Source organism: Chrysochloris asiatica, unplaced genomic scaffold, assembly GCF_000296735.1.
Source record: "Chrysochloris asiatica unplaced genomic scaffold, ChrAsi1.0 scaffold00020, whole genome shotgun sequence".
NCBI lineage: Eukaryota > Metazoa > Chordata > Mammalia > Afrosoricida > Chrysochloridae > Chrysochloris > Chrysochloris asiatica.
The window spans coordinates 9,380,999-9,394,164 of NW_006408538.1; the positions used below are offsets into that span (position 1 = coordinate 9,380,999).

The following is a 13,166-nucleotide window of genomic DNA, read 5'->3' on the forward strand; positions in this document are numbered from 1 at the left end:
TCTTTTACGATCCACATAATCTAAAGCCTTTGTGTAGTCAATAAAGCACAGGAAAACATCTTTCTGGTATCCCCTGTTTTCAAGAGATCTCTGCCAAGATCTGTCTGACATCAGCAATGATATTACTTATTCTATATGTTCTTCTGAATCCAGGATGAACCTCTGGAAATTCTCTGTCACAGTATAGTTTTTGTATTATCTTTAAGAAAATTTTACTTCCGTGTGATACTAATGATACTGTCTGATGATTTCTGGATTCCATTGCATCACCTCTCTTTGGAATGGGCACAAATATGGATCTCTTCCATTCAGTTGAACAGAAAGTTATCTTCTAAATTTCTTGGCATAGATGAGTGAGTGCCTCTACTACTGCATCAGTTTCAATGTGCTGAAAGATTTTAACTTGTTTTCCATCAATTACCAGAGCATAGCTCCTTGCCAATGCCTGCAATGCACCTTGGACTTCTTTCTTCAGTATCATTGGCTCTTGATCATATGCTACCTCTTGAAATGGTTGAACATCGAACATTTCCTTTTGGTACAGTTACTTTGTGTATTCCTTCCATCTTCTTTTGATGCTTTCTGCATCATTCGACAGTTTGCCCACTGAATCCTTAATATTTCAAGTAAAGGCTTGAATTTTCCTTCAGTTTCTTCAGGTTGAGAATGGTTTTTGTGTATTTCATTATAATATTTGACTTTCTCTTCTCTAGCTGGTTTTTTGAAATTTTCCTTTCAGTTCTTGTACATCCTCACTTCTTTCATTTGTTTTAGCATCTCTACACTAGAAAGCAAGCTTCAGAATGTCTTCTGACATCCATTTTGATCTTTCCTCATTTTTTGTCTTCTAAAGGAGCTCTGGTAGCATAGTGGTTATGAATCAGGCTCCTAGCCTCAAGGTCGGCAGTTTGAAGCTACCAGCTGTTCCGTGGGAGGAAGATGAGATGTTCTGCTCCTGTAAAGATTTATAGCCTTGGAAACCCTGTGAAGGGTCGCTATGAGTCGGAACTGACTCCACCATACTTAACAACAACAAGGACCCTTTGCTTTCTGTCTGTATTATGTTCTTGATGCCATCCCATAACTCTTCTGGTCTTTGGTCTTTAGTGTCTAATGCATCGATTCTATTTTTCAGATGACCTCTAAATTCAGGTAGGATATGTTCAAGCTCATATTTTGGCTCACATAGATTGTTTTCATTTTCTTCAGCTTCAGCTTGAACTTACATATGAGCAATTAATAGCCTGTTTCACAGTCTGTCCTGGGCTTGTTTTGGCTGATGATATGGAACTTTTCCACTGTATTTTCCCACAGTTGTAGTCAATTTGAATTCTGTGTATTCCATCTGGTGAGATCCATGTGTATAGTCTTCCTTTTTGTTGTTTTAAAATGCTATTTGCAATGAAGAACTCATTGGTCTTGCAAAATTCTGCCACGTGCTTTCCAACAACATTTCTATTAACAAGGCCATACTTTTCAACTACTGATCCATCTTCTTTGTTTCCAACCTTTGAATTATAATTGCCAGAATTGTCAGTACATCTTGATTGAATGTTTCATCAATTTCAGACTGAAGAAGTTGATGTAATTCGTCAATTTTGTCATCAGTGATTTTAGTGGTTGGTATATAAATTTGAAAATTATGGTATTAACTGGTCATGTTGTAGGCATATGAATATTATCTTATCACTGACAGTGTTATACTTCAAGAGAGATCTTGTTACATTTATTTTGATAATGAATTCAATGTCATTCCTCTTCAATTTGTTATTCCCAGCATAGTAAGCTATGTGATTGTCATCCAAAATGGCTAGAACCAGTCCATTTCAACTCACTAATGCCTAGGATATTTATGTTCATGCGTTCCCTTTAATTTTTGGTAATTTCCAATCTTCTGAGATTCTTATTTCATACATTCCATGTTTCAATTATTAATGAATGTTTACAACTGTTTCTCTTCATTTTGAGTTGTGCTCCATCAGCAAATGAAGGTCCCAAAAGGCTTTAGTCCATTTGCATTATCATGTCCAACTCTACTTTGAGGAGGCAGCTCTTCCCTGTCATATTTTGAATGCCCTCCAACCTGAGGGACTCATCTTCATGCACTGTATCTAAGAATATCCTGGTGCTCTTGATTGTATTTCAGTATCCAAGATTTTGGTGCTGATGGTGTTCCACTGCTATTCATAAGGTTTTCAGTGACTAAATGTTTAGAAGTAGTTCATCTCTCCATCTTCCTAGCCTGTCTTCATCTGAAATCTCATCTAAAACCTGTCCACCACGGCTAAGCCTTCTGGTAGTTAAAATACCCAGGGTATAGCTTCCAAAATCACAGAAACACACAAGCTACCACAGTACGACACACTGACAGAAGAGCAGGACTAAGTGGTGGTGGTGGTGGTTATGTGCCATGGAGTTGGTTCTGACTCACAAAGACCCTGTATAGGGTTTCTGAGGCTGTAAATCTTTACGGGAGCAGAAAGCCTCATCTTCCTTCAGTGGACCCACTGTTAGTTTTGAACTGCTAACTGTGAGATTCACAGTCTGACTCGTCACCACTACACTACCAGAGCTCCTTCAGACTGTTATTGTTGTTATTGTTAAGTGCTGTTGAGTCAATTCCGACCTATAGCAATCCTGTATTGGGTTTCCAAGTAACAGCTGGTGAGCTTGAACCATAGACCTTGCAGTTCAAACAGCTTTGTAGTCTGACGCATTAGCCCACAGTGCCACACCAGGATTGAGTAGGACTGTACAAATGTGAGGTCCCCACTAAGCAAATTTGATACCTTGCTAATTACATAAATAACATACATGGCACCATTTTTGGAGTGGTTGTGGTTGTAGTTGTGTGCCATTGTGTTGGTTCTAATTTATCGTGATCCTGAATAGGTTTTCTAAGACTGGAAATCTTGATGGGAGCACAAAACCTCATCTTCTATGAAAGGTGGTGGATTTAAACTGCTGAACTTGTGGTTAGCAGATTAGCAGCCCAAATTGTAACCTAACTACACCACTAGAGTTTTTATTCTTGGAGTTGTCATTAAGTACTGCTGTGTTGGTTCCAACTCACAGTAACCCAGCATAGAGTTTCTGAGGAGCAGCTGGTGGATTTGAACCACCATCCTTGTGGTTAGCAGTGCAATGCTTATCCTACAGGACTACATATAGATTTTGTTGAAGAAGAAACAAGGAAAATATTAAGTGTATGGAACCCTACCAGTGGGGTTGGTCAATTGTGGAATGTACCTAACTAACATTAAAATGAACTAAACAAAAGGTGGACAGTGGGATTTCTTTATCACTAAAAAAGAAGAGTCTGGAGTGAAGTGTGACCTTTGACCCCGGAATCCCTGCACTGAGATCAGACCAGCAAGCAGTAGCTGCAGATAAAAGACACCAGCAGAGGCAGCAGAGGTGGTGGTACCACGGGTCTGACAACGGGCAAAGCACAGGGCTTCCTGGCACAAGGAGCCAGGAAGCTGAGCACCTACTGGTAGGAAGCTTGCTGGAAGAGTGGTATGTCTCAGGGCACTTAGTTTCCATCCTACAGAACTAAAGCTGAGTGTCTTTCATCCTAGGCTTACTGGTGGAGAATTGTGTTTCTGGACCCTGTTTGGCATAGCAAAAGGAGCTTTGTCATATTTGCCCAAGTAGTACAAAGGCAAGGCATAGAGGCTGAGGGCAAGGGAGGAGCCTGCCTGCTACACAATCGAGAAGAAGCTGTCTTGATCAAAGAACTCTATCCTGAATGTTCCTGTACTTGAATTGTACCCTGTTACTTTCCTAATGAACCTATAGTCATGAGTTCGTTGTGAGTTCTGTGTGACCATTGCAACACATTATTATACCCAGCAGAGTGTAATGTCTTAGGAGCGTTGGCCGGTATCAAAATGGATACAAATGTGGGAGGAAGAGGAGGCAGTTCTGACCTCCACCTCATAGGAATCAATTTGGGCTGATGCTAATGGTGATTCTCTCTCCCCCTCATGAAGTTAGAGGAGGTCAGATGCACACTGCATGCAATTCCTAGAACATAGGGCAATATATCAGAAAGTATTGCTACAAAACTATAGAAACCTTCATTAAACAAAAAATATAAAAATGTGAAACTACTGTTCCTCAACATATCCCCGTCTAGGCCTGTATATTTCTGAAGGAAGTGTTTCTATCTTTCAAACCATTCCCCAAAGAATTCTGTTCAATTTGTACCCAGTCAAAATGACAGTTTTGTATTACTTTTTAATGTTCATCAAGCTTTAAGCATAAAAAGAGGTCAGAAGAAGCAAAATCAGGGCTGTAGAGTTGATGGGATAACATTTCCCAATAAAATTCTCATAGGACAATCCTTACTACCCTTGAAACATAAGCGGGTGCATAGGTGTGATAGAAAGCAATTCTTCTGTGTGATTTTCCTGACCATTTTCTCACCAATGCAATGCAGTTTTCAATTTTCTTAAAACTTCATTATTTTTGTGTGATTGTCATGTACCATTTGAGAAAATCTATCAAGATCACCCCTTCGGAATCCCAAAAGACAAGTAGACATAACCTTCTGAGAGCTGACCCCTCTGACCTGAATTTAGCTGGCCCAGTAGATCTCCTCAGAAGCCACTGTTTTGATTGGACCTTTAAAAAGACATTTTTATTAGCTTAAAATCAGATTCAGAAGAGGATGCTGAATGAGGGATATCATGTTGACAAAAGATACATTTTGGCTAAAAGTATAGAATACCAGAATGATGTTCACTTTTGTTTCACTGACTATTCAAAGGCATCACCACCACCACCACCACCACCACCACCACCGTGGATAACATTGAGAAGAATGGGAATTCCAAAACGTTTAATTTTGCTCATGCAGAGCACATACATACATAGCAAGAGGTAGAGGTTCAAAATGAACAAAAGCATATTGCATGGTTTGAAATTAGGAATGATGTGTGATAAGGTTGCATTTCACCATATTTATTCAATCTAATGCCTGGTGTGGCATTGTGGGTTAATGCACTGGACTGCAAAGTCAGTTTGAACCATTGACTGTTCAAGCTCACCAGCTGCTCCTCAGAAACCCTACACAGGGTTGCTATGGGTTGGAAGCAACTTAACAGCATTTAACAACAACAACATTCTATCTGTATGCTGAGCAAATAATCCAGAAACTGGATTACAAGCAGAGGAATGTGGCATCAAGTTTGGAGCAAGACTCATTAACAATCTGAGATTTGTAGGTAACAGAACCTTACTTGCTGAACACCAACAAGACTTGAAGATAAAAAGACTACAGTCTTCAGTATGGATTACTTATCAATGTAAAAAAAAACAAAAATAATCACAGTGAGACCAATTTTACTATACTTGGATCCACAATCATTGATCACAGAAACAGTATTCAAGAAATGTAAGAATTTATTGCTTTAGGAAAATCGACTATAAACAACCTTTTTAAAGAATAAAGGAACAAGGATCTCACTTTGAGGAATAAGGCTCACTTGACACTAGAGATGGTATTTTCAATAATCTCACATGCACTGAAAGCTGATCATTGAATGAAAAAGACCAGTGAAAATCAATGCATTTGAATTATGGGGTTGGCAAAAAAATATTCAATGTGCCATGCACTGCCAGAAGTCGGAAAAAATGTGTTTTGATGACCAGATTGCTCCTCAGAAATAAAAATGGTGAGACTTCATCACTTGTACTTTAGGAACAGCGATCAAAAGGGACTAGTCCTCACAGAAGACATCATGCTTGTAAATTGCAGGACTAGTGATAAAGAGGAAGGTCCCCAACAAGATGGACTGACACACTTTCTGCAATAGTGGGGTCAAACATAAGGGCTGGGCAGTGTTTTGTTCTTTGACACATGGGATCACTATGAGCTGGAACTCACCTAACAACCACAAATACTTCAAGCCCATTCCATGCTATATGGATGGCTAAGCTTTTTCTCTGAGTCCATAGCCTGTTTTAATTTAATGTTTATAATATCTTGATCATATAGGTTTCAAATGCTAATGAGATAAAAATCTGTCAATGATTAACAAGACCATGCTTTACACAGCCTTAATAATGGGTGTGATACTGTGGGTTGATGAGCCAGACTGCAAAGCCATTCGAATTGCAAGGTCGGTGGTTCAAGCTCACCAGCTTCTCCTCGGAAATCCTATACAGGGTCACTATGTGTGGGTCAGAATCGACTAGGAGGCACTTCACAACAACAGTAACATACACCTGACAGTAGACAGTCTTTGAATGGTCCAAATGGCTATAATTACTCCTAGTCCTCCCACCACGCTAGAATCTTCGGATTTTGGAGCAATCGATTTCACCTACTACCCAACTGAAGTCTTAGGGTTTTCCCAATACTCCTGTTGCTAAATGCACTAAGTACACCTGTTGCTAAATAGCCTGTTGGCTAGTAATTCCAGGCTGGCATCCCATGTCTGAACTACCTGCATCTTTCAGTGAGTAAGCGGAGAAAGTTACTTTGCACACTGTGCACTGAATAATATACACCCAGTCAACAAACTGATATAGCACTGGAGGCACTCACTGATCTATGCAAAGAAATTTGGAAGACAGCTACCTGGCCAGCTGATTGGAAGAGATTCAAATATGTGCTTATTCCAGAGAGGTGACTCAACAGAATGCAGAAATAATTAAACAATGTCATTAATGTCAAATGGGAATAAAATTTTGCTGAAGATAATTCAAAAACAGCTGCAATACTACATTGACAGGAAACTGCCAGAGGTTCAAGACAGATTTAGACAATGAATTGGAACTAGGGATATCATTGCTGATGTCAGATGATGTTGGTTGAAACAAAGACTATCAGACAGATGTTTATTTGTGCTTTATTTATATGCAAAGGCTTTTGACTGTGTGGACCATGACAAGTGATGGATAAATGGAATTGCAAAGAATGAGAATTCCAAAACATTTCAATGTGCTCATGAGGAACCTGTACATAATCAAAGAGGCAATCTTTCAAACAGAACAAAGGGATACTGAATGGTTTAAAATCAGGAAATGTGTGTGACAGCGTTATTATTGCACCATACCTATTAATTTTGTATGCTGAGCAAATAATACGAGAAGCTGGGTTCTATGAAGAAAAATGTGGCGGCAGGATTGGAGGAAGAATCATTAACAACCTGTGATATGCAGATGGCATAACCTTGTTTACTGAAACGTTGTTGTTATTGTGAAGCGCTGTCTAATCGGTTCCAACTCATAACAACCCTGTATAGGGTTCCCAAGGAGCAGCTGGTGAGCTTGAACCAGTAATGTTGCTGTTCAAATTGACCTTGCGGTCCAGCATACTAACCCACAGTGCCACATCAGGACTCCCAAGTTTGTTGCTGTTTTTGATAAGTGCCATTAAGTTGGTTCCTGTATAGGGTTTCCGAGGAGCAGCTGATAAGTTTGTAGTTCAAACCAACCTTGGAATCCAGCACATTAACCCACAGTGTCACACCAGGACTCAAAAGATTAGGGAACTTAAAACACTTACTGATGAAAATCAAAGACCACAGCCTTCAGTATGAGTTGCACCTCAATGCAAAGAAAAGTCCTCTTAAGTGGACCAGTAAATAACATCATGATCCATGGAGAAGAGTGAGGTTGTAAAAGACGTCATTTTGCTTTAATCCAACATCAAGACTTATGGACGCAGCAGTCAAGTAATCAAAAGACATATTACATTAGACAAAATCTGCTTCTCCTCTTTAAAGTGTTCCAAAGCAGAGATGTCAACTTGAGGACAAAGTGTGCCTGACCCAAATCGTGGTATTTCCATTAGCCTCATATGCATGTGAAAGCTGAACAATGAGTAAGGAAGGCCTTAGAAGCATTGATGCATTTGAGTTATGGTGTTAGAGAAGAATATTAAAAGTACCATGGACTGCGAGCAGAACAAGGAGATGTGTGTTGGAATAAGTACAGCCACAATGTGCCTTCGAAGTCAGTATGATTTCAAAGTCTCATACTTTGACCATGTGATGAGGAGGGACCAGTCCCTAGATAAGGACATCATGTTTGGTAAAGTGGACGGTAAGTGAAAAAGAGGAAGACCCCAAGAAGATGAATTGAGCCAGTGGCAGAAGCAATGATTGTGGGGTAACCATTGTGAGGAAATCACAGGACAGGGCAGTGTCTGATTCTGTTGTACCTGTGTCACTACAAGTTGGAGCCAACTTGCTATTGATGTGAATTCAATAACACAAACATTTGTAAAGACAAACGGCTTTCTGAAAGGTGAATCTTAAAATTTATTTTTTTAGTTCTCCCCCTATTCATGATATGGTTAAATTAAATCCTAATGGCTTTGCAGGATATAAAAATACTTTGTGTAAAGTTTTAATATACATTTAGTTGAGAAAAATAATATTCAGGGGGAATGCAATCTAATTTATATGAAATGTACATTTATGGCCCCATGTATTGTAACTCAGGCAAAATTGTCACCCAGGCTCAATTTCTTGCACCTGGAGATATTGTGTAAAGCAAAAATATGAAAGAAATGTTCACCAATTAATCATAAAGGTTTCAATTGATTCACTGCCATTCCACATGAAGAACCCTATCATGCTGTTGTAAGATAAGAACCAGACTGATAACCACAAAGTCAGTAGTTCAAATCCACCAGTTGTTCTCAGAAGCCTTAAATAGGATAACTTTGGGTAATAACTGACTCAATGCACACAACAACATTCACTATGAAAACAATGCACAGAAAATTAATTCACACATTCTCTTCATGTTTATCCATTCAGAAAACGTGTATAATTCAAATGACTAGGAGAACAGCGTTATTAAAAAAGTCTACATAAACTATCTGCTACTAAAATAGCAATCAAATTATTTTGTATCAAATCAAATCATTTGATATTTTCACCTGACAAAGTCAAATATTTAATTTTACATTATAAATTATTACATAAAACAGACTTGCTTATATGAAGTGAGCAAGTTATTTCTCACACTGTATCAAAGGAGGGTGGGTGGGAAGCTGCATGAATTAATAAAAAGAAGAAAGAAAAAAGAAAAAAAGGCCTCTGACCCCTGCTTCCTTTGCAGGGTATGATTAAGAGGTATTTAAAAATAATCTGAAGTCAATATTCTTTTAAGGAGCTCAGGTACTACAAAAGGTTAATGAATAGCTCAGCTGAGGATAGTGGTTCACAGCCAACCATCCACTCTGCCAGAGAAAGAGCTGGTGATCCGCTTTCATAAAGACTATAAACAAGGAAAAGGAGCTCTGGTAGCGTAGTGGTTATGAGTCAGGCTGCTAACCTCAAGGTCCCCAGTTTGAAACTACCAGATGTTCCATGGAAGAAAGAAGAAGGTTTCTCCTCCCATAAAGATTTACAGCCTCAGAAACCCTATACAGGGTCGCTATGTGTCAGAACCAACTCCATGGCATATCACCACCACCTACATGATCAAGAAAATTGTTGTTGCGAAGTGTCTTCGAGTCGGTTCTGACTCATAAAAACTGTATATATAGGGTTTCCAAGAAGTACCAACCTTGCAGTTCAAACCACCTTGAGGACCAGTGCTTATCCAACAGTGTTGTTGTTGTTGTTAGGTGCCATCAAGTCGGTACCGATTGTAGGGGGCAGTTTAACTCTGGCACACGGTTCACTGTGAGTCAAAATGTACCTGAGAGAGTAATCAACAATATTGCTTAGATTTGACAGAAAGTATACTACTCAGTTGAGTTTGGCAAGAGGGCAGTTCCACACATGAATCTACTCTATCATCGATGACTGAGTTTTCTAGTTTGCATATTTATTTTATTCTTATTTTAGAAAATAATGAAGAAATAATAACATATGTAGGCACAGGAAAAATCTCACTACCTAAATCATATGGGTGGCACAGATGATTAAGTGTTCAACTTAATCAGCTAAAACTTTGGTGGTTCAAAGCCACCCAAAGACACGTTGGAAAACTGGCCTGAAGATCTGTCTGATAAGGTCACAGATCCGTTAAGTCTAAGAAGCGGTTTTACTCTGCACACACGAAAGTGCCATGAGTCAGCAGTGACTCACTGGCAACTAACAGCAATTGAAATAACTAGAAAAAGAAACGTAAATCCTAGAAAATCTTACGCCTTAAAATGTTTAATAAACAAAACAAACAAGAAATAAATCACTTCACATGGAGTGGTTGAGTCTATAAGTTTTGGAGGTAATTCAATATACTCTGCATTGTCATTTTTAAGCTTTAAATCTTTCCTATCACTGATTGGTAGGTAATACCAACCAATAAAGAAGAAAAAGGAGTGAACAGAAGGAGCCAGCATGCTGAATACCAAACACTTTGCTGGGTTTTTACCAACCAAGTTCCTGTGGTAAAAATCATCTGAAGACAAAGGCCAAACTTACCGGACTGGCAGAGATGAGATGGACACTGGAGTCTCTGGATGAAACCAGAGGAGCACATGAGGCGATAGCTCTAGATTTCCCTTTAAATTTGGAACTCTAACCACTCCTGGAGGTCATCATTCAACCACAAGGGACCTTGGATTATCAAAGAACATCACTCAAGAATACTGTGTTACTCTAAATAATCATCTAAACAAAACCTAATAATAAACCTTTATCCTATACTTAAGAAGAGTAGCTAGATTAAGTGGGGACAGGGAAGCTAGATATTTGGAAAGAGAACAACCAGAATGGATATAATGAGAACGCTGTCAGTAAAAACGGGAACCAACATCACTAAGCAGTATAAATAAACAAAACCCCAAAACTGAACCTAATGCCTTCCTGTTGATTCTTCCTCATAGGGATGCTATATAGGATTTCTGAGACTGCAAAACAACTTATAGTTAGTACTTACCCTACTATGCTTAGAAATGTTAAAGAACCTAGATTTTTGTGAGGAAAATGTCACCAAAACTCCCGCAAAATATTAAAAACAAAAATGTATGAAACAAATAGGCTTTTTTTTTAATTTGTTGAATTTAAGTATTTCAATAATTAAACTTAAAAATGATCTTTTTATCACTTTAGTCTTAGCTTAGCAAATAATATTAAGCAAAATATCAGAAATGAATGACTTTGGAAAGACTTTTCAATTCCAAAAAAGTGAATCTGTTTTTTGGCTCCTATAAATTATAACCTTCATCAGCCATCAGTAACTCCTGCATTAACAAAGGGCATTAATCCAGCACTTGGAGGTTCAGATAACACCATCTTCTTAGGAAAATCATACAATGACTCAGGGTTCCGCAATACATCTTGTAAAATAGTACCACATACAAAGAGTATTAAACTGTTACTTGTGTATCAAGAACAAATACATTTCATTTGATCCTCTTCTATATGGAAATGGATAATAGTGGGCTGTAAAATGCCACAGAAATACTAAAACAAAGGGGGGAAAAAAAAACTCTGACTTCATTACCAGTTTCATTTATGAATAGAAAGGAATATTTGTTTAGATGAACAGATTTCCTACTGGGAAATCTTAGGCCTTACTCTAAATTCACACTCATTATGTTTCAGAGGTAATTGTTATAATAAATATTCAAAAAATTTGCTCACTATCGAAATGCGAAAAGAATCTACCCTTTTACCACTCTGCACCTTGAAGTTTAGATAATAAGGAGGCAGTTAGCAGTCCCAAGTACCTTATCTAATTGCCTACAAGATGCCAAACAGTCATCGTAAAAATAAAATCCACTTTTAGAAACTCAAAAAACTGTACTTTCTTTTCTCATTTTATTAGTTTGCAATGCTATTGAATGTACATGCTAGAATATTTTGGTATATTTTCCAGATTAAAAAAACAAAACCAAAAAACAACTGCTGTTCTTAGTTTTAATATAAATAAGTCTTGGATAAACAACTTCTAAGTTGAAGGTGAATCTAACTCATATAAAGAACTACTTGCTGTCCTGTGATCCTTGTAAAACAGAGTAGGAGTTAAGCTTCAGTTTATTCTATTAATGTTAAAGGACCACCATGCAGCAAAGCATTGAGAGTTTTACATTTCTGCATTTTCAGAAATCAACTGGGAGATTTCATTTCATAGTGAGTGAGGAGATAGGGTGAAATCAGGGAACATTATAAAATAAGCAAGCAATAGAATTTTACAACTGCCAGGAAAAAGTTCCTAAGAATATTTAAACTTAAAAGAAAAATCTTATTCTATGGATATCATCGCTCAAAGAATAAATAGCAACAGAAGAAAAAATGTGCCAAGCTTCATATCCTTTTTTTTTTTTTAAGTTTTTATTGTAAATTGAGTGATAGTTTTGGCATTACACCATTGTTTCACTAAAATGATTGCAATCTCCTCTGTGCATCATTGTTCAACAGTATTTGCTTCCATTCCCTTTTCTTATTTGGGGGGTGGGGGGTGGGGGGCGGAGGTAGGTATGCAAAGAAACACTCAGGAATGTATAATAACTTAAACAACCAAAGAGCACATTCTTTAAGCTTGCCTCCTGACCGCCAGTAGCTCCCAGTCCCTCTCTTCCCATGAGTCTGGAGTCCTCACTTCTCAGCTGCTCCCTCTCTTCTTGTCCTCATCTCTGCCTCCATCTTTGATGTTGCTGCTTCTCTGGATAGGGTCCCACACCCCGATTTGCTCTTCTCCCTTGGCCATCCTTACGTTTTTTTTAGAAGTTAAATAACCTTTATTTTAGAGTCAGTTATAGCCACAAAAGGTTACATTTATTCTACTCTCTCTTTTTTTTTAATCAAGATGGTGGTGGTGGTGGAGGAAGAAAATGTTTCATAGTTAAGCTAGCCATTCCATAATCAAGCTATATTAGGGATATCAGGTGTAAAGGAGAAAACAACATGAAATGATGCATACAGTTCAGTTACTATAGGGCTATGCTGTGATTTTCCTTAAAAAAAAAAAAAAGTCTATGAAAAGCGTTGTGGAAAGGGAGAATAAGAATCTCTGAAAATCTAGCTAGTGCTTACAGGTAAATACTCTTCCATTTCTTTCACTAATTTTTTGCTTCCCAATTTACTTCCAGTCAGGAGTCCGGAGAGGCAGCCGTTTCTACTCCCTAAACACTGATAAAAGCCCTGCCAGGAATTTGTCTTAGTTTAAACAGTTGATCCTAAGGATAGTACAATTGTTGTTGTTGTTGTTGTCAGGTGCCATCGAGTCGGGACCGACTCATAGCGACC

At 38.2% G+C, this 13,166-nt stretch overlaps 1 protein-coding gene across 1 annotated transcript in view; it reads right to left on the reverse strand.

Annotated features, from left to right (window-relative positions):
- The window catches only part of CTNNA3 (catenin (cadherin-associated protein), alpha 3), a 2,468,838-nt gene that overhangs the window by 795,930 nt on the left and 1,659,742 nt on the right, over positions 1 to 13,166 (reverse strand). The window lies entirely within an intron of this gene.